The following is a 19,674-nucleotide window of genomic DNA, read 5'->3' on the forward strand; positions in this document are numbered from 1 at the left end:
TTTTAATCCTGGCTTCTGTAACTACAAGCTGTGGTGTTGTGAAGCAAAAATACATCCTGTGCAGGTGTGAATATGTCTGAGGAGGCTGTCTCCTTGGATTTCTGAAGCATTGCTTAGTGAGTGAGAGGAAATCAGCAACCCATGCTCAACAGAGCTCTGGGAATGCTGACACTCTTGCTGTATCTCTATATGAAGCTACTTCAAAACGTCACCGGTCAGGTATGTTCTTGAATATCCTTCAGTGTGCTAGCATTGGACTGCAATGAAATATTATGCAGGAGATGTGTGGTAAACACCTGAACTCTTCCTTTGGAGATCAGAGAAATGAGTTGTATTCAAATTCAATTGACTGTGTATGTTTCTGGTCTTTGGCTTTGATCATGCAGATCTATTTTCTCACACTTCATTTTTCATGTGGCCAAGTTCTCGGGAATGCACCACCCACAACTGTTTCCCATCCTCCTTCACAGAGTAACAGATTTTAATGCTAACCTTCACATCTTATATTCTAGGTTAACTGACCTACCTTTTCTTCTATAAGGAATTCTCTATTATCCCTACACCGTGTGCATATGTGTGTGTGTGTGTGTGTGTTTGTGTGTGTGTGTGTGTGTGTGTGTGTGTGATTGTATTTGTGTGCTTAAATGGTTCATTTGTATACAAGTTTACAGAAACCTTGTCACTGAAAAAAGTCTATGTAAGAAAACTATAAACTGTGAATGGGGCAGAATCCAAATGCTCTCCCACAACATGGCCTTCTAGAAAGTGTAGCATAATCTGTAATAAAATAATACACTTGAAAACAAAACATGGAGGAAATGTCCTGGCATGTCTTCATTATCGCTGTGAACTGTGACATTGTTCTCTCAGCATCCATGGCCAGAAATGAAGGCTCTGAAACAAAGTTGCATCCTGTGGATCTGTGACTAAGCTTGAGGAGGCTGTCAACTGGGCCACATGAAGCATTTGAAAGGAATGAGATGGCAGTAGCAGGCCATTGTGACACTGCCTACCCAATGGAAACCTGGAAGTGTTCACAATCACAGAGTGGGAGTCTAAAGCCTGAACTTTGACACCAAGCTAGGCAAAGTGTAACCTGCCAGTTATCTTCCTGAGTACCATCAACAAGCCAACGGTAGGCTCAGATGAAGCACCATTGAAGATGGATTCTGTCCCTTGTGAGATGCATCTCAGGGTATATGAAAAATTATTCAGCCTCCTGTGACATGGGAGACCAGAGTAATGGGAGGCAAAACAGAGGAGACAGTTCTGTGCCTACTTTTCTGGGCTACCATAACGGCATTATCTAGGCTAAGGACTTGCTCGTGGAAGTCTAGTGTCTCACATTGGAATAGGCCAATCTGTATGCAGTCTCAATAGCACAACTGGCTCCAGGCTTCTTTCGTAGTTACTGGGATTTACAGGCAGACATTTATAACATTTATTCTAGGTTCACAAATTCTTTTATGGCTTCATGTTAACAAGGCATGTTCTTTTATGTTCTCTCTGTGTCTGTGTCTTTCTCTGTTTCTCTGATTTATTTCTGTCTGTGTCTATCTGACTCTCTGTCCTATTTTTCCTCTTCCCTGCTTCAGTCTTTACTAATGAAAGCACAATTCATGGCAGTTTATGCACTCGCTTCTCTCATAAACCCCAGTGTAATTTGAACTTACTGTCCTCTGGAGAACCAGAGTTAGAAATAAAGTTGACATCCAAATCTACTAGACTAGAATTTTAAGAACTGAGAAGATGTAGAATATTCAACAACTCCCAACAAGCTTTGTTTCCTAGGATCATGTATGCAAGGAAAATTTTCAGAGGTACAAGAAATGCATGACAGGCTGTCCATGGGCTGGCTTCTCTTTGCAGGGACTGCCACCATCAGGAGAAAGATAGCTTGGGGCATTAATAAATATGTATAGTTTGGGAAAACCTAGTCTCTTCCCTTACTTTATCCTTCCCTGTCTGTATGTTCCTAATGGATGTGGTACATAAATGTAGTAGTGACTCACTTTCAAGTATATAGATGAAAAATGTGGCACCCAAGTGAAGAATTTGATTTTCTTCCCTGGTTGCAGCTACTTATCAGTGATCTACAAAACAATTTCCCCTATGAGTGCTGTTTTGTTTTGTGTGTGTGAATGTGTGTGTGTAGGGGGGTGTGTGTGGGTGTGGGTGTGTATGTATGTATGTATGTGTCTGTCTGTCTGTCTGACTTTATCTCTCTGTCTGTTTCCTCCACATGATACCTCTCCATAGTTCAGCTTGACTTCTTCATTGTTCATTCCTAGGTTTACCCATCATGCTTTCTCCAAGAGTTTGCTTTTGTGGTCTCAAAGTACACCTGTATTAACCAGTGCATCTTTAGCCAGACCTCTGAAAATCTGATCATATCACTAACAGACTCATGGCTAAATTAAGTTATTTTTGAGGCTCTGAGGGAAGTTGTGATCAGGACTCATGTAAGTTTTCTTTTTTTTTTACTCCCCTACTCCCACTGTAGTACTCTGTGGATATTCTGCAAGTCTTTGCTTACTTGGGATTAATCTTTGTATCTGGTCTCCTGGGAAGGCTTCATTCCAAACCTCCACCTTTACTTAGCAGGAACAGTAATGAGGAATTAAGAAAAACTGAACATTTAGCTATAGAAGATGCTCCCTGAGAGGGAAAAACTGTGTGTATCGTTACTTCACTGACAATCATCCTGAGCTAATTTCTCAGTTTCCTTTCTTCCTTGTCATTTTGAGTGTGCTACCTAGGGTGGGTGGACATTTCTGGCCTGTGTTTGAAAATTGAGTCTTCACTATTCATGCATGAAGTTGGGAATAATTTCAATATATCAGTGATATCTCTGGGTTAGAAGGGAGAGTGATGGAATGTTTTCCCTTGTTTCTCAGGCAAAGCTCCTGGAAAGGCAACTTGGTTTGTTGATTTGGAGAAGAGCTAGTTAATGGGTAGTTATGTGCTGTTGAATGGGAACCTCTTCTGGATAATCTAATGTATGCTGGGAATTCCATGGTATTCTCTGTGAGGTCCCTAGTGTTATAGAAACAGAAAATGTCTTTGTGGCATTCAGTTAGTACTTATTGGTTTAGCTGCAGACATGTTTTTCAGGATTATCAAGCTAATTACAGAGAAAACAGAGAGCATGGAGAGACAAGCGAGGGAGAAAGAAGAAATTAAGATTCTTTCTTGATATAAAAGTGCAAAGCATAAATTACCTGGTGGAAAGCAGAGATTGTGAGACCTGGGCTGGCGCTGAGAAGCTTCCTGGAGGAGGTGGTCTTGGTTCAAGTCTTTTGGAGCAGGAATTACGATCTGAAGACTCTGGATTCCTAAAGAAGAGACCCAGAGTCAAGATTAACTGATTCATTTTTGGCAGAGAGCCAGGAATTGACAAGCATGCAGCTGGTCTACTACAAGATTCTTAATATCATTCTGAATGACAAAGAATGCCAATAAGACCCACAGAGGTAAAAAGCTTTGACTCTCAGAGTAGAGTATTGAACTTCATCTTCAGAGGATTCCTGTACATGTCATTGGAATGTTATTCCAAGAATGGACAGAGGGCTACTCCCTTGACATGCATCAAGTTCTCTGACTCTTTTTGTCTTGATAATACATGATTAAGGCTTGGTGGTCCTAAGCACTATGGACTACAGGACTTACCTGCAACCCATCATATATGAACTGAAAATGTCCTCCATTTCTTCATGTCTTGGCCAGATTTTTGTTGTTTAGGTCCAGGGGGACTACAGAAGGGATTGAGGCATAGATCTAGGAATCATGGTTGGGAGAAATAAAGCAGCTAATAGATCCAGCTTGAAGGGAGCTTTCCTCCTCTTCCAGTTTTTTAAAGGGTATGTAGATTTCTTCTTTCATCAGGCTTCAGTGGGGGACTCAGCATATTCTCTTCTGTGCATGGGCCATTGCTATGCATGTTCCCTTGTGTTTATCTACAGGATCTGATGGAAAGCCATCATCCCAACCTTCCACCATCAATGAGCAAGTACAACAGATTAAGAAGATGGAGAAACTGACTATTGAGCTCCAGAGAGTTGACCTGCGAGTTGGAAAACTCCCGTGTAAATGGAACCACTGAACAAACAGCAATTGGAGAGAAGTTAGTCATTATGCCCACTTCTTTGTAGACAGTCCTGACACCTCTGTGTTAACCTCAGTTTTCTCGCACCACAGGAAAATGCAACTATAATGCCCTCATGTACAAACTAATTTTCTTATGTTCCTCTCAGAGGCAGTACATGAAGAAAGGATAGGAGTGTGATAGGAAGCTATTTATTTTCTCAGAAGTGCAGTAGCTGTGGTTTGAATAACTGTCTTGGGATACGACAAGTAATGTGTGAGCCCTCATCATGGATTTTCATAGACAGAGAATGCATTTTCTGTCCTCAGAGGAACACAGAAATCTAGTCAGTTACAGAAGAACATAACTTAAACTTAGATAAGTAAACTTTTATTTTTTTTTTATTTTAAAGATTTATTTTATTTGTTTTGTATGAGTATTCTGTAACTGTCAGACACAATAGATGTGGGCATTTGATGCCATTATACATGGTTGTATGCCACACTGTTTTTGCTGGGAACTGAACTCAGGACCTATGGGAAAATAGTACTCTTAAATGATGAATCATCACACCAGCCTAAAATACTTTTGATGATGATGGTGATCATGATGGTGAATGTGATGGTGATGGTGAGGATGATGATGATGATGACGACGAGGATGATTATTATTATTATACAACTCTAAATGGATAAAGACTTACCCTCCTCCAATGGTCTTCCCCCTCTCCTGTCTCAAGAAGAACCTACAATAAGGAAGACAATGTCAGAGCTGCCAATACTCGCCAGCACTAAAGAAAGAATTTACTTTGACTTGGTTATGGAGAAATTCTTGTTGACTGGGTTCATAACTTCAGATCTGAAGCAGGGAGACTATGGAAATTGGAGCTCCTTTTGGAGATATCTGCTCACCTTGGAGGAACAGCTAAACAGTGAGCAAAAGTAAGATGTTGTTCCACAACCTTAACCCTAGCTGAGAACAAAGTCTCCTCTTCACGCTTGGGAACTGGTTAAGCAGGCTAAGCAAGCTTGGCTAACAACCAAACCAGATGGGTAAACATTTGTCCTTTGGGTATACAGGGGGAGCATTTAAATGACTATGCTGGCAGTATCTTCTGTCCACTGTGTTCTATTCCCATGCAAGGAATGTTTGGTGGATTTTGTCTGTCCTGTGTCAGAACTATAGTGTTTCCCATTCTGAATGCTGTTTCTTCTCTGATATGAACCTTGAGAGAGTGGAGGGAGCCAAGGAAAGTCACAGCCCAACAACATTCTACATTCTAGAATATCAAGGCCTTCTCATAAGAAACACATTCTTTTACATGTGAATTCAGCAGGGAGGAAAATTACAACCAACCTTTAACCATGCAGCATAAAAATTAGCATGAGATACAAAAATGACATAAAAATGAATCAGATCTCTGATACATAACAAGATGTGGTCCCAGATAGGGTCACAAATAACATGAAGGTTATTTTGTTGAGCAAGAGTTACTCTTTTGGAGTCCTCAGATGTTCATATGTGCTTGAAAATCTGTCACGGAAAACTGTATTGATATCATACTGTAATTCCGAGATACCATACAAAAAAGTATATTATTCCTTCTGAAGTACTGGGTTGAAATTAATTCTCATCACACATTTGTATGTGAGGCTGAATTTAATGTTCTACATGGATAAAAGCATTATCTCTATCCTTGCCTTAGTAATTTGTTTTGTTTTGTTTTGTTTTTTTAATTTGGAAAATGGCTGCGTATTCTTCAGTTCCACACCTGAACTGAAGTGACTGTTCCTCAGACTGTATACATACAGGCCATCTGAGTAGTAGTTCACATTTTTATATGGGGCATCTCCACATGGATCTGTTTGGGCCTGAATAAGCATGCCTAGACCTATTTTCAGTTAAGGGAATCATGTAGTATCCAAAACATTACAGAATCCATCTGCGGTAAATATTTATTTTACACAGGTGAAGGAAGGTGTATCAAATGCTGTGTATCAAATGTTGTAGATATGACACCATTCATAGAAGATAATATATCAAGAAGAATTGCGTAGGGCTACACAGATTGATCTAAGTATCCCCACACAATTCTAACCCAGGACAGACAAGAAATCACTTCACGTGCAAACAAAGTAATGTGGAGTGTTAATAGATAAAGAAAAATCACCTAAAAAGCACTTGCATATATACCAGATGCTATTCAAAAATTATTCAGAGGCAGTTTGCAACCTACTTTTAGCACAAAGAGATTGTTTCCCCACTTCACAGATTCTTATCAGAACCACTGAGCATTAAGAAATCTATATTAGAACTCACTTGTCTATCACATGTCTCTATAACTAGGTAGTCACAGCAAACATGACATTCAGAAAGCAAAGCTAGAACTTGTCAACATTGGAGGGAGTGCATGTAGTGGATGAGGTTTGGGCATGAAACTCAAAAGTCTAAAATACCACTGAGATTTGAGTTTGGAAGACAATAAATACTTAATGAGTTTTGGGACAAAATTTGAATCTAAAGACTCCAAACATTATTTGTCAATCAGCTCTGTATCCCTATGGAGATTGATGGATATTATGAATTTAGTCTGTGCCCCAGAGGTATAAGTAAATGGTTCAATTTGAAGTGATTAGATTGTGAAAGAGGCATGCAAAACAAAGGAGGCCATGGTATCTTTGAACAAGTGTGCTTCACAAAAACATAGCACAATTTACTGTGGAGTGACCTAGACAATAGACACACACACACACACACACACACACACACACACACACACACACACACACACACACAAAATAACCCACAAATAACTGACTTTCTCTGTGCTGTGTGTGGCATGCTGGATTTATCCAAGATATGAAGTCTTTTCTCCACAAGTAAGTGAAACCCAAAGTCAGTGAACAATTTAGAATTCCTCCTCCTTTCTTGAGAAAGCATTCTGAGCATGAGTAATGTTTACATTTTAAAGTTTAAGAGGGATGACTTGAAAACAGTAACTACTGAATCGCACTTTAAAAAGGCATTTCAGAGATGTATAGTGATTCATTTTTGATTTTATGGTACTGTAGTTGCTCAGTTCTCATGATTGTAGTATTTAACCAGGTCATTACTAGACATAATTCTGTAGGGACATTAAGAGCTTGGAGAATTCTTGAAGTTGATAAACCTAAGAAACCGTATTGGCAACTGCTTCATTCAAAATGCAGAAACTTGTGCTTAGGTAAGGTCCTGTACCTAAGACTTAGCAGCTGGTTCAAAGCCAAGGACAAACATTGCATGTAAACAAGCACTATTAGGTACATAACCTGTTACTAAAATGAAGAAAGCTAAGGGCTTTAGGAAATATGCATGAGGAAGACTTAGAATGGTAGAAATTATATGCTATAAATTTAGTGATACACATTGAGAGGATGAATTTTTGAAATGTTTATCCCCTTAGGAGTGTAAATATTTGTGGTAAGTAAATGCTGTAGCCTAGGTAGGATAGGGAAATGAGTCTCCGTTCAGAAATTGGAAATCCCTTCATGCTGAACATGAATATGGGAGTGTTTCAAAGAAATGTTGAAGTACATAAAGAGCTTCTGAGCATCAAGGAGGAGTCTCAGAAGATTAATTTGTTCTTGTTATGAGGGTTTTTCAAGTTTATAATTGGAAATCAGTCAAGAGAATTTCAAAGTATAGAAAACAAATTCTGTACAAGTCTCTTATTAACTTTGGAAGACTGTGACCTGTAAAGGCCCCAAAAAGGTGTAGCTAGATTCACCTTTCAAAATGTATTACAATTGGTGACTGACTGCCTTTCCACTTTGTTCCCAAGGCCAGCCACAAGTTACGACTTTGGAGATAAACCTTCAGCAAGAGAATTCTGCTTAGCTTAATTACTGTGTTTTGCTTTTGGGTTGACTTGTGTTTGCTTCAGTTATTAGTATTGTTGGTTTGGTTGGAAGTTTTGTTATTCATTCTTAATTAATTTTTGTTCTTTTGGTGAATTTGCAGTTCTGTCAACATCATGAACATTACGTTACGATTGTATCATTAAACCCTTTTTGAAAAAAAAATATATTTTTCAGAATGAAATGTGTTTTTCAACTCATAAGAAACATGTTTTTTCATGTGTAGTGTTGCATCCTGTAATCCCAGAAACCATATGCACAGATAGATCACTGAAATTTGCAGGGGCCTTGGGATTCATAATTGTTCCCAGCAAGGCAGAGGCAAACATGTGGATTGGCCTTTCAATGTGGCTAGTGTGGCCTGCTCTGTATAACAATTTCAGGAAGGAAAAGGTATCCATGCTTTATCCTTGTGGTCATATATTTACTACTCCTAAAATATAGTACTTTAGGAATGATCACATAGACCAAATTAATGAGAAAATCAACAGTATTCATCTAATGACTCTCAGGAAATGAAAACATTCACCAATGGATTAGAAATAAAAATCAGGAAAATCAGACCTAATCTGTCTCTGGTTTCTTGAATTATATTCTCAGTGGGAACCACATACAAGAGATAATTAAGTCCATGTCGTTAAAACCTTTTTTATACTTAGTTTTTATGTTGTTGCCCTTGAATATGTATTTGGTGCCTATTTTGGATAGTTGTTTGTTTCAGATTATAATCATTATCATTATTATTGCTATTATTTTTTATACATAAGTGTTTCACTTGATGTAATAGCTATGTATCACATACATGCAATTCCCACAGAATCCAGTCAGGGTCCATGAATTCCTCCTGGAACTGGGGTATCCTTTTGGTTCTATGTTAAGCAAATGCTAAAAATGGATGAACTATCTCTCCAGGCCCTGCCCGTGACTTTTATCCTTCCTTTTATACTGTATTAGTTGAACTGGATCAAACTCAACCAAAGAGAGAAGGTTTGTGATAACTACAGGAATACATATATGGGATAGGATTGCTTATTGTCTAAACTGCCAGTCACCCATGAGGGCATTAGTGGATACAGCATCATAACTCAGCATCTCATATTGTAAGGGTTAGAGCAGAACTGGCGAATCTCATCCTGTGTTACGATGTAGATTAAACTCATCAGATTAAATTAAGAATTGAAAAACTCTCCTGGGGTTGAAAGTGGTAAGGAAATCATGTTGATGTATCATAAAGCCAGTGCTAAGAGCAGGATTCAAACTAGTCTGGGGGGATGAAGCCCGCAGAAGAGACCACAGAACTTTGGTGGAGAATGATTCAGTTCAAAACTGGGAAGGGAGAAGGATGGATCATATTGTTCTAGAAGATCTTCCAACATTTAAAAAGTGTTTCTTACAGATCAGTGAATGAATCTTGTAAAGCAACTTCCAGAATGAATTTCTGATACGAACCATCAGCCTGAGGATTTATGTGTGAAAGAAGAAACTTTGTGTCTCTCCAGAAAGTTGCTTTCAAAGCAACAGCTAAAAGTATCCATCCTATGAATGATACATAGATATATACACATTATAGCAGGATGAATACAGAGTTTCTTCAGATCCATGAATGAGGTATTTAGCAGTTGACCTGGCTCAGCAATTAAGGAAATTTGTGCCAACTCTTGAGACCTGAGCTCCTTCCCTATGAGTCCCATGATAGAAGAAAAGAGCAAATTTCAGAAAACTTGTCTCAGATTTTTATGTATTTGGGGTTTCCTGGTTTTGGTCCACAGAAGGAAGGTAATCTAGTTTTCCAATTCTTGTTTATCCTATAATACTTCTTCCTGATGCACTCATGCAAATATATTACTGTTCATTTCATTGATAGTTTACGTTTGCTATTTGAATTCTGTTGCCAATAATTATAGGAAATAAGAAGCACTGTATCAAAGCATCATATGAAAATCATGCTAAGGGAATGTGGCCATTGGTATTTTGTAAAGAGCTGAAATTGTTTTTTTTTTTCTATTATTTATTTTTGGCTTCTTTTTTAAAGATCAAGTGTACACAAGTGTGCAGTGTTATTTCTGTGTTTTCAGTTCTATGCCATTGATAACTCTGTTTATGTACCAATGACATGTGGCTTTTATCACTATTGCTCTGTAGTACAGCTTGAGGTCAGGGTTGATGATTCCCCTGCCATTCTTTCATTGTTAAGAATTGTTTTTGCGACTTCTAGTTTCTACCTGCACTCAGAGCTGCACCTTTCCCACAGCTCTCTTTATCCAAATGCCATTGGGAAGAGAGCTGTACTTTCAGAAGTGTGGACAATAATAAGAGCTCAGGAGAGACCACCTTCTGCTCACATTCCTGGTCCTCGAGGAACCTGTCTCGTGCCCTCAGTACCCTCTGGCACAGGAACCTTGGAACAGTTGATTTAGAGGATCTAGTACTTCAGGTGTCCTCCTTCCAGTCTGATTCCCATACTTTTTTTGTCTCATCTTCCTAGGTTTCCTGACCACTGAGTGGAGAGATTTGACGGAAATTTCCCATTTTGAACTAAGTGCCAATCAATCTCTCTCTCTCTCTCTCTCTCTCTCTCTCTCTCTCTCTCTCTCTCTCTCTCTCTCCTGAATATTTCATGAGTATTGCAAAAATATCAATAGTAAACACTTTATAAGTACATAGTTGTTTCAGATCAATAGTGTTTGATTTTACCATAGTTTTCTAACTATTTAATCTCAGGTTGGTGGACAGCCAAGAATCTCTCAAACATTTAATAAATCCTTAAAATGTACTTGTTTATATAAAATATTCATTTAGGTAGTAATATAAAAGTTTCATTGAGTTATAATTTCAAATTGGATTCAGAGATAATAATAATGATTTATTTTTAAAATAGGTACTAAAATCTTAATTAGTCCTACTCCATTTTTTTTCATTTTTTTTTATTAACTTGAGTATTTCTTATATACATTTCGAGTGTTATTCCCTTTCCCGGGTTCCGGGCAAACATCCCCCTCCCCCCTCCCCTTCCTTATGGGTGTTCCCCTCCCAACCCTCCCCCCATTGCCGCCCTCCCCCCATAGACTAGTTCACTGGGGGTTCAGTCTTAGCAGGACCCAGGGATTCCCCTTCCACTGGTGCTCTTACTAGGATATTCATTGCTACCTATGGGGTCAGAGTCCAGGGTCAGTCCATGTATAGTCTTTAGGTAGTGGCTTAGTCCCTGGAAGCTCTGATTGCTTGGCATTGTTGTACTTTTGGGGTCTCGAGCCCCTTCAAGCTCTTCCAGTTCTTTCTCTGATTCCTTCAATAGGGGACCTATTCTCAGTTCAGTGGTTTGCTGCTGGCATTCGCCTCTGTATTTGCTGTATTCTGGCTGTGTCTCTCAGGAGAGATCTACATCCGGCTCATGTCGGTCTGCACTTCTTTGCTTCATCCATCTTGTCTAATTGGGTGGCTGTATATGTATGGGCCACATGTGGGGCAGGCTCTGAATGGGTGTTCCTTCAGTCTCTGTTTTAATCTTTGCCTCTCCCTTCCCTGCCAAGGGTATTCTTTTTCCTCATTTAAAGAAGGAGTGAAGCATTCACATTTTGATCATCTGTCTTGAGTTTCATTTGTTCTAGGGATCTAGGGTAATTCAAGCATTTGGGCTAATAGCCACTTATCAATGAGTGCATACCATGTATGTCTTTCTGTGATTGGGTTAGCTCACTCAGGATGATATTTTCCGGTTCCAACCATTTGCCTACGAATTTCATAAACTCGTTGTTTTTGATAGCTGAGTAATATTCCATTGTGTAGATGTACCACATTTTCTGTATCCATTCGTCTGTTGAAGGGCATCTGGGTTCTTTCCATTTTCTGGCTATTATAAATAAGGCTGCGATGAACATAGTGGAGCACGTGTCTCTTTTATATGTTGAGGCGTCTTTTGGGTATATGCCCAAGAGAGGTATAGCTGGATCCTCAGGCAGTTCAATGTCCAATTTTCTGAGGAACCTCCAGACTGATTTCCAGAATGGTTTTACCAGTCTGCAATCCCACCAACAATGGAGGAGTGTTCCTCTTTCTCCACATCCTCGCCAGCATCTGCTGTCACCTAAGTTTTTGATCTTAGCCATTCTCACTGGTGTGAGGTGAAATCTCAGGGTTATTTTGATTTGCATTCCCCTTATGACTAAAGATGTTGAACATTTCTTTAGGTGTTTCTCAGCCATTCGGCATTCCTCAGCTGTGAATTCTTTGTTTAGCTCTGAACCCCATTTTTAATAGGGTTATTTGTTTCCCTGCGGTCTAACTTCTTCAGTTCTTTGTATATTTTGGATATAAGGCCTCTATCTGTTGTAGGATTGGTAAAGATCTTTTCCCAATCTGTTGGTTGCCGTTTTCTCCTAACCACAGTTTCCTTTGCCTTACAGAAGCTTTGCAGTTTTATGAGATCCCACTTGTCGATTCTTGATCTTAGAGCATAAGCCATTGTTGTTTTGTTCAGGAAATTTTTTCCAGTGCCCATGTGTTCCAGATGCTTCCCTAGTTTTTCTTCTATTAGTTTGAGTGTGTCTGGTTTGATGTGGAGGTCCTTGATCCACTTGGACTTAAGCTTTGTACAGGGTGATAAGCATGGATCGATCTGCATTCTTCTACATGTTGACCTCCAGTTGAACCAGCACCATTTGCTGAAAATGCTATCTTTTTTCCATTGGATGGTTTTGGTTCCTTTGTCAAAAATCAAGTGACCATAGGTGTGTGGGTTCATTTCTGGGTCTTCAATTCTATTCCATTGGTCTATCTGTCTGTCTCTGTACCAATACCATGCAGTTTTTATCACTATTGCTCTGTAATACTGCTTGAGTTCAGGGATAGTGATTCCCGCTGAAGTCCTTTTATTGTTGAGGATAGCTTTAGCTATCCTGGGTTTTTTGTTATTCCAGATGAATTTGCAAATTGTTCTGTCTAACTCTTTGAAGAATTGGATTGGTATTTTGATGGGGATTGCATTGAATCTGTAGATTGCTTTTGGTAAAAATGGCCATTTTTACTATATTAGTCCTGCCAATCCATGAGCATGGGAGATCTTTCAATCTTAAGAGGTCTTCTTCAATTTCTTTCCTCAGTGTCTTGAAGTTCTTATTGTACAGATCTTTTACTTGCTTGGTTAAAGTCACACCGAGGTACTTTATATTATTTGGGTCTATTATGAAGGGTGTCGTTTCCCTAATTTCTTTCTCGGCTTGTTTCTCTTTTGTATAGAGGAAGGCAACTGATTTATTTGAGTTAATTTTATACCCAGCCACTTTGCTGAAGTTGTTTATCAGTTTTAGTAGTTCTCTGGTGGAACTTTTGGGATCACTTAAATATAATATCATGTCATCTGCAAATAGTGATATTTTGACCTCTTCTTTTCTGATCTGTATCCCCTTGATCTCCTTTGTTTTCTGATTGCTCTGGCTAGAACTTCAAGAACTATATTGAATAAGTAGGGAGAGAGTGGGCAGCCTTGTCTAGTCCCTGATTTTAGTGGGATTGCTTCAAGTTTCTCTCCATTTAGTTTAATGTTAGCAACTGGTTTGCTGTATATGACTGTTACTATGTTTAGGTATGGGCCTTGAATTCCTATTCTTTCCAGGACTTTTATCATGAAGGGGTGTTGAATTTTGTCAAATGCTTTCTCAGCATCTAATGAAATGATCATGTCGTTTTGTTCTTTCAGTTTGTTTATATAATGGATCACGTTGATGGATTTCCGTATATTAAACCATCCCTGCATGCCTGGGATGAAGCCTACTTGATCATGTTGGATGATTGTTTTGATGTGCTATTGAATTCGGTTTGCCAGAATTTTATTGAGTATTTTTGCGTCGATATTCATAAGGGAAATTGGTCTGAAGTTCTCTTTCTTTGTTGTGGCTTTGTGTGGTTTAGGTGTAAGAGTAATTGTGGCTTCATAGAAGGAATTCGGTAGGGCTCCATCTGTTTCAATTTTGTGGAATAGTTTGGATAATATTGGTATGAGGTCTTCTATGAAGGTTTGATAGAATTCTGCACTAAACCCGTCTGGACCTGGGCTCTTTTTGGTTGGGAGACCTTTAATGACTGCTTCTATTTCCTTAGGAGTTATGGGGTTGTTTAACTGGTTTATCTATTCCTGATTTAACTTCGATACCTGGTATCTGTCTAGGAAATTGTCCATTTCCTGAAGATTTTCAAATTTTGTTGAATATAGGTTTTTATAGTAAGATCTGATGATTTTTTGAATTTCCTCTGAATCTGTAGTTATGTCTCCTTTTTCATTTCTGATTTTGTTAATTTGGACGCACTCTCTGTGTCCTCTCGTTAGTCTGGCTAAGGGTTTATCTATATTGTTGATTTTCTCAAAGAACCAACTTTTGGTTCTGTTGATTCTTTCTATGGTCCTTTTTGTTTCTACTTGGTTGATTTCAGCTCTGAGTTTGATTATTTCCTGCCTTCTACTCCTCCTGGGTGTATTTGCTTCTTTTTGTTCTAGAGCTTTTAGGTGTGCTGTCAAGCTGCTGACATATGCTCTTTCCTGTTTCTTTCTGCAGGCACTCAGCGCTATGAGTTTTCCTCTTAGCACAGCTTTCATTGTGTCCCATAAGTTTGAGTGTGTTGTATCTTCATTTTTATTAAATTCTAAAAAGTTTTTAATTTCTTTCTTTATTTCTTCCTTGACCAGAGTAGAGCATTGTTCAATTTCCACGTATATGTAGGCATTCGTCCCTTATTGTTATTGAAGAACAGTTTTAGGCCGTGGTGGTCCGATAGCACGCATGGGATTATTTCTATCTTTCTGTACCTGTTGAGGCCCGTTTTTTGACCAATTATATGGTCAATTTTGGAGAAAGTACCATGAGGAGCTGAGAAGAAGGTATATCCTTTTGCTTTAGGATAGAATGTTCTATAAATATCCGTTAAGTCCATTTGGCTCATGACTTCTCTTAGTCTGTCGACATCACTGTTTAATTTCTGTCTCCATGATCTGTCCATTGATGGAGTGGGGTGTTGAAATCTCCCACTATTATTGTGTTAGGTGCAATGTGTGTTTTGAGCTTAGTAAGGTTTCTTTTACGTATGTAGGTGCCCTTGTATTTGGGGCATAGATATTTAGGATTGAGAGTTCATCTTGGTGGATTTTTCCTTTGATGAATATAGTGTCCTTCCTTATCTTTTTTGATGACTTTTAGTTGAAAATTGATTTTATTTGATATTAGAATGGCTACTCCAGCTTGCTTCTTCTGACCATTTGCTTGGAAAGTTGTTTTCCAGCCTTTCACTCTGAGGTAGTGTCTGTCTTTGTCTCTGAGGTGTGTTTCCTGTAGGCAGCAGAATGCAGGGTCCTCGTTGCGTATCCAGTTTGTTAATCTCTGTCTTTTATTGGGGAGTTGAGGCCATTGATATTGAGAGATATTAAGGAATAGTGATTATTGTTTTTCTTTATATTCATATTTGGATGTGAGGTTATGTTTGTGTGCTTTCATTCTCTTTGTTTTGTTGCCAAGACGATTAGTTTCTTGCTTCTTCTAGGGTATAGCTTGCCTCCTTATGTTGGGCTTTACCATTTATTATCCTTTGTAGTGCTGGATTTGTGGAAAGATATTGTGTAAATTTGGTTTTGTCATGGAATATCTTGGTTTCTCCATCAATGTTACTTGAGAGTTTTGCTGGATACAGTAACCTGGGCTGGCATTTGTGTTCTCTTAGGGTCTGTATGACATCAGTCCAGGATCTTCTGGCCTTCATAGTTTCTGGCGAGAAGTCTGGTGTGATTCTGATAGGTCTCCCTTTATATATTACTTGACCTTTTTCCCTTACTGCTTTTAATATTCTTTCTTTATTTTGTGCGTTTGGTGTTTTGACAATTATGTGATGGGAGGTGTTTCTTTTCTGGTCCAATCTATTTGGAGTTCTGTAGGCTTCTTGTATGTCTATGGGTATCTCTTTTTTTAGGTTAGGGAAGTTTTCTTCTATGATTTTGTTGAAGATATTTACTGGTCCTTTGAGCTGGGAGTCTTCACTCTCTTCTATACCTATTATCCTTTGGTTTGATCTTCTCATTGAGTCCTGGATTTCCTGTATGGTTTGGACCAGTAGCTTTTTCCGCTTTACATTATCTTTGACAGTTGAGTCAATGATTTCTATGGAATCATCTGCTCCTGAGATTCTCTCTTCCATCTCTTGTATTCTGTTGCTGAACCTTGTATCTACAGCTCCTTGTCTCTTCTTTTGGTTTTCTATATCCAGGGTTGTTTCCATGTGTTCTTTCTTGATTGCTTCTATTTCCATTTTTAATTCCTTCAACTGTTTGATTGTGTTTTCCTGGAATTCTTTCAGGGATTTTTGTGTCTCCTCTCTATGGGCTTCTACTTGTTTATTTATGTTTTCCTGGAATTCTTTCAGGGATTTTTGCGATTCTTTCAGGCATTTTTGCGATTCCTTTCTGTAGGCTTCTAATTGTTCTCTAAGGGATTTCTTCATGTCTTTCTTGAAGTCCTCCAGCATCATGATCAAATATGATTTTGAAACTAGATCTTGCTTTTCTGGTGTGTTTGGATATTCCGTGTTTGCTTTGGTGGGAGAATTGGGCTCCGATGATGCCATGTAGTCTTGGTTTCTGTTGCTTGGGTTCCTGCGCTTGTCTCTCGCCATCAGATTATCTCTAGTGTTACTTTGTTCTGCTATTTCTGACAGTGGCTAGACTGTCCTATAAGCCTGTGTGTCAGGAGTGCTGTAGACCTGTTTTCCTCTCTTTCAGTCAGTTATGGGGACAGAGTGTTCTGCTTTCGGGTGTGTAGTTTTTCCTCTCTACAGGTCTTCAGCTGTTCCTTAGGGCCTGTGTCTTGAGTTCACCAGGCAGCTTTCTTGCAGCAGAAAATTTGGTCTTACCTGTGGTCCCGAGGCTCAAGTTCGCTCGTGGGGTGCTGCCCACGGGCTCTCTGCAGCGGGAGCAACCAGGAAGACCTGTGCCGCCCCTTCCGGGAGCTTCAGTGCACCAGGGTTCCAGATGGTCTTTGGCTTTTTCCTCTGGCGTCCGAGATGTGTGTGCAGGGAGCAGTCTCTTCTGGTTTCCCAGGCTTGTCTGCCTCTCTGAAGGTTTAGCTCTCCCTCCCACGGGATTTGGGTGCAGAGAACTGTTTATACGGTCTGTTTTTTCAGGTTCCGGCGGTGTCTCAGGCAGGGGTCCTGCCGCTCCTGGGCCCTCCCCCACGGGAGCCCAGAGGCCTTATACAGTTTCCTCTTGGGCCAGGGATGTGGGTAGCGGTGAGCAGTGTTTGTGGTCTCTTCTGCTCTGCAGCCTCAGGAGTGCCCACCTGACCAGATGGTTGGGTCTCTCTCTCACCGGGTCTGGGAGCAGAGAGCTGCTGCGGGCCGGGATCCGCAGGTGTGGGACTTCCGTTAAAGGAGAGAGCTGAAATTCTTACTGGACACAAACTGCTGTAAAAGGTCTTCTCTAAATTCCTGGTGTAGAAGCCGGTATTCCCTAACAGAGTGTAGAGGATGAATCTCTCTGTACAGAGAAAAGGGATTTAGTACAATTATCACAGGTTGTGGACCACGTAATTTACCAAAGACTGTATATTTGTAAAGACCAAGAATCCAGGAGTTGATCAGTCCACAAGCCTAAATGTCTCATCTGGTCATTATTATATTGTTAAATCTTCAGTAAGCAGGTTCTATTGTCTGTGAGGGTTTGGTAGCAATGAGATTCCAACCTTGGAAAAGTAGAAGCTTCTTTCTTTCATGTTTTCTATGGGCTTCAAGTATAATGCACTGTTAAGAATACATCGAGATTGCCATTTTTTCAATAGACCAGTACATTAAACTGAACGTTCTTTTCAGGGAAGCTGCAGCCTCAGAGCACAGCCAAGAATTATGGGAACTGCAAGACCCAGTCTGGGAATATGTTCCTGTTCATCGAGCCCACCTTCAAGTATTGCAGAAATAACCAAGAAATCCTCAATCAACTCCCTTTCAAGCATTGTCTTCTGGGATATGTAGACATCACAGCCACTAACAAAACCAACTCAATTCAAGATTATGTACAACAGCTCACTGGAGTAAGAATATTTCCTTGGGTCTTTATAGGTAATCAAAGACTTCATAGGCAGATGCAGTGATCTAATCTTCCTGCAAAAGAATGGGGAGCTGAAGACGTGTCTGAAGCAGATTGGAGATCTGCTGTTATGAAAAGGGTGTCAGTAAATCCCATGCTGACAACTGTCATCCAGGCATGCTGAAGGCCAGCACACCTGAGACTTGATGTGCATCATGGAGGAGGACAGTATTTTTGTGACTTGGTTTTTCAAAAAATTGGCTTTTAATCTATTCCTCAGTGCTAAAATATGATGCTGTTTTCACATGAATACATGGGGTAGGGAGCTTAAGAGGTCACACAGGATTGATTATCCATACTTCATGTGCTGATATGTCTCTACCTCTAAGCCCATGTTTAACAATCCAGTGCATCTAAATTTCCAGTGAATCAATTACTATTTTTCTATCATGCTGTTCTGCTAATGTCATTTTGCAGACGTCCATTTCCTAAAGATAATTAAAACTATGAATATTGTTTATGATCTACACACAGGCCTTTCCCACTTCTGCATTTACAGCTCTCAAATGGTATTCTCAAATTTTTCTCCCACAAGCACAGAATTACAATGGTGTGAGGATGGTGTTTGAAAAATCAGATGAAAAATTTTAGCATAGTTGTTCCTCACTGTAGCAATATTAATGTGGATGGCTGAACATATGATGAATTCAGCTCTGTTCACAAACTGGTTACTTGCCAAGAAAATCCCAAACAGTTGTGAGTTAATTGTAGTCAGAGTCCCAGAAAACTCAAATATGAAATGCAAAATTTCAGAGCTCTCCTACAAAGACTGCCTATGAAAGAAGTTGCTGGCATAACACTTTCCTAAACTATTTATTCCATTCACACTTTTACATTTTGCTTTGATGTCTTGCAATGACATTTATTAATCATGGAACTGCAGGTCTCTTCTCTGGTCTCCAGTCAGAAGGATTCTTTCTTAAAAAAGATGTATCTGCAGGTGACTAAAAAAATAAAAATAAACAATATATCTTGATAAAAGTTCTGGGTTAAAGATGCAATATCCTACCACAAAGATCACATTAGAAGTAGATATCACACACACACACACACACACACACACACACACACACACACACGTGTGTGTTAAATTTTACCTGTATGTCTTGTATTTTAAGAAAGCTTACCTGGTTGAAGATTATTTTTAATGTCAGCTTGAATCTGTTCACAAGGATTTTATTGAGAAAATGTGTTTCGATGTAAATTATTCTGTAATACTCAGTCTTCCTCTCTTTCTCTCAGTCGTCTGCAATTCTTTCTCCCTCTCTCTGTAACTTTCTGTTTACCTCATTTCCCCCCTGCCTCACTCTCTCTCTTTTATTCTCTGTCAATTGTTGGATAATACCAGATTCAAAATAGAATTTTAATGTTTTTAATACTTTTTTCTACTTTATGGAATCGTCTAAGAAACTTTCAATGCTTTTTAAAAGACTAATCAAAATTTTAAACTAAATACTTATGGTCCTATGATATTTTAGTATGGATATATTAAATGTTCGACTCTGTGTCATTGTTCAGTATAGTGCTGTATAAATTATGCACATTGAGTTGATTTAATATTGGAATATGCAATACATCAG

At 39.1% G+C, this 19,674-nt stretch overlaps 1 pseudogene; it reads left to right on the forward strand.

Moving 5' to 3' along the window:
- Positions 1–4,027: 4,027 nt before the first annotated feature.
- On the forward strand, positions 4,028–18,972 carry LOC134484498 (glutaredoxin-1-like; annotated as a pseudogene).
- The last annotated feature ends 702 nt before the right edge of the window (positions 18,973–19,674 follow it).

This window comes from Rattus norvegicus, chromosome Y, assembly GCF_036323735.1.
Source record: "Rattus norvegicus strain BN/NHsdMcwi chromosome Y, GRCr8, whole genome shotgun sequence".
NCBI classification, from domain to species: domain Eukaryota; kingdom Metazoa; phylum Chordata; class Mammalia; order Rodentia; family Muridae; genus Rattus; species Rattus norvegicus.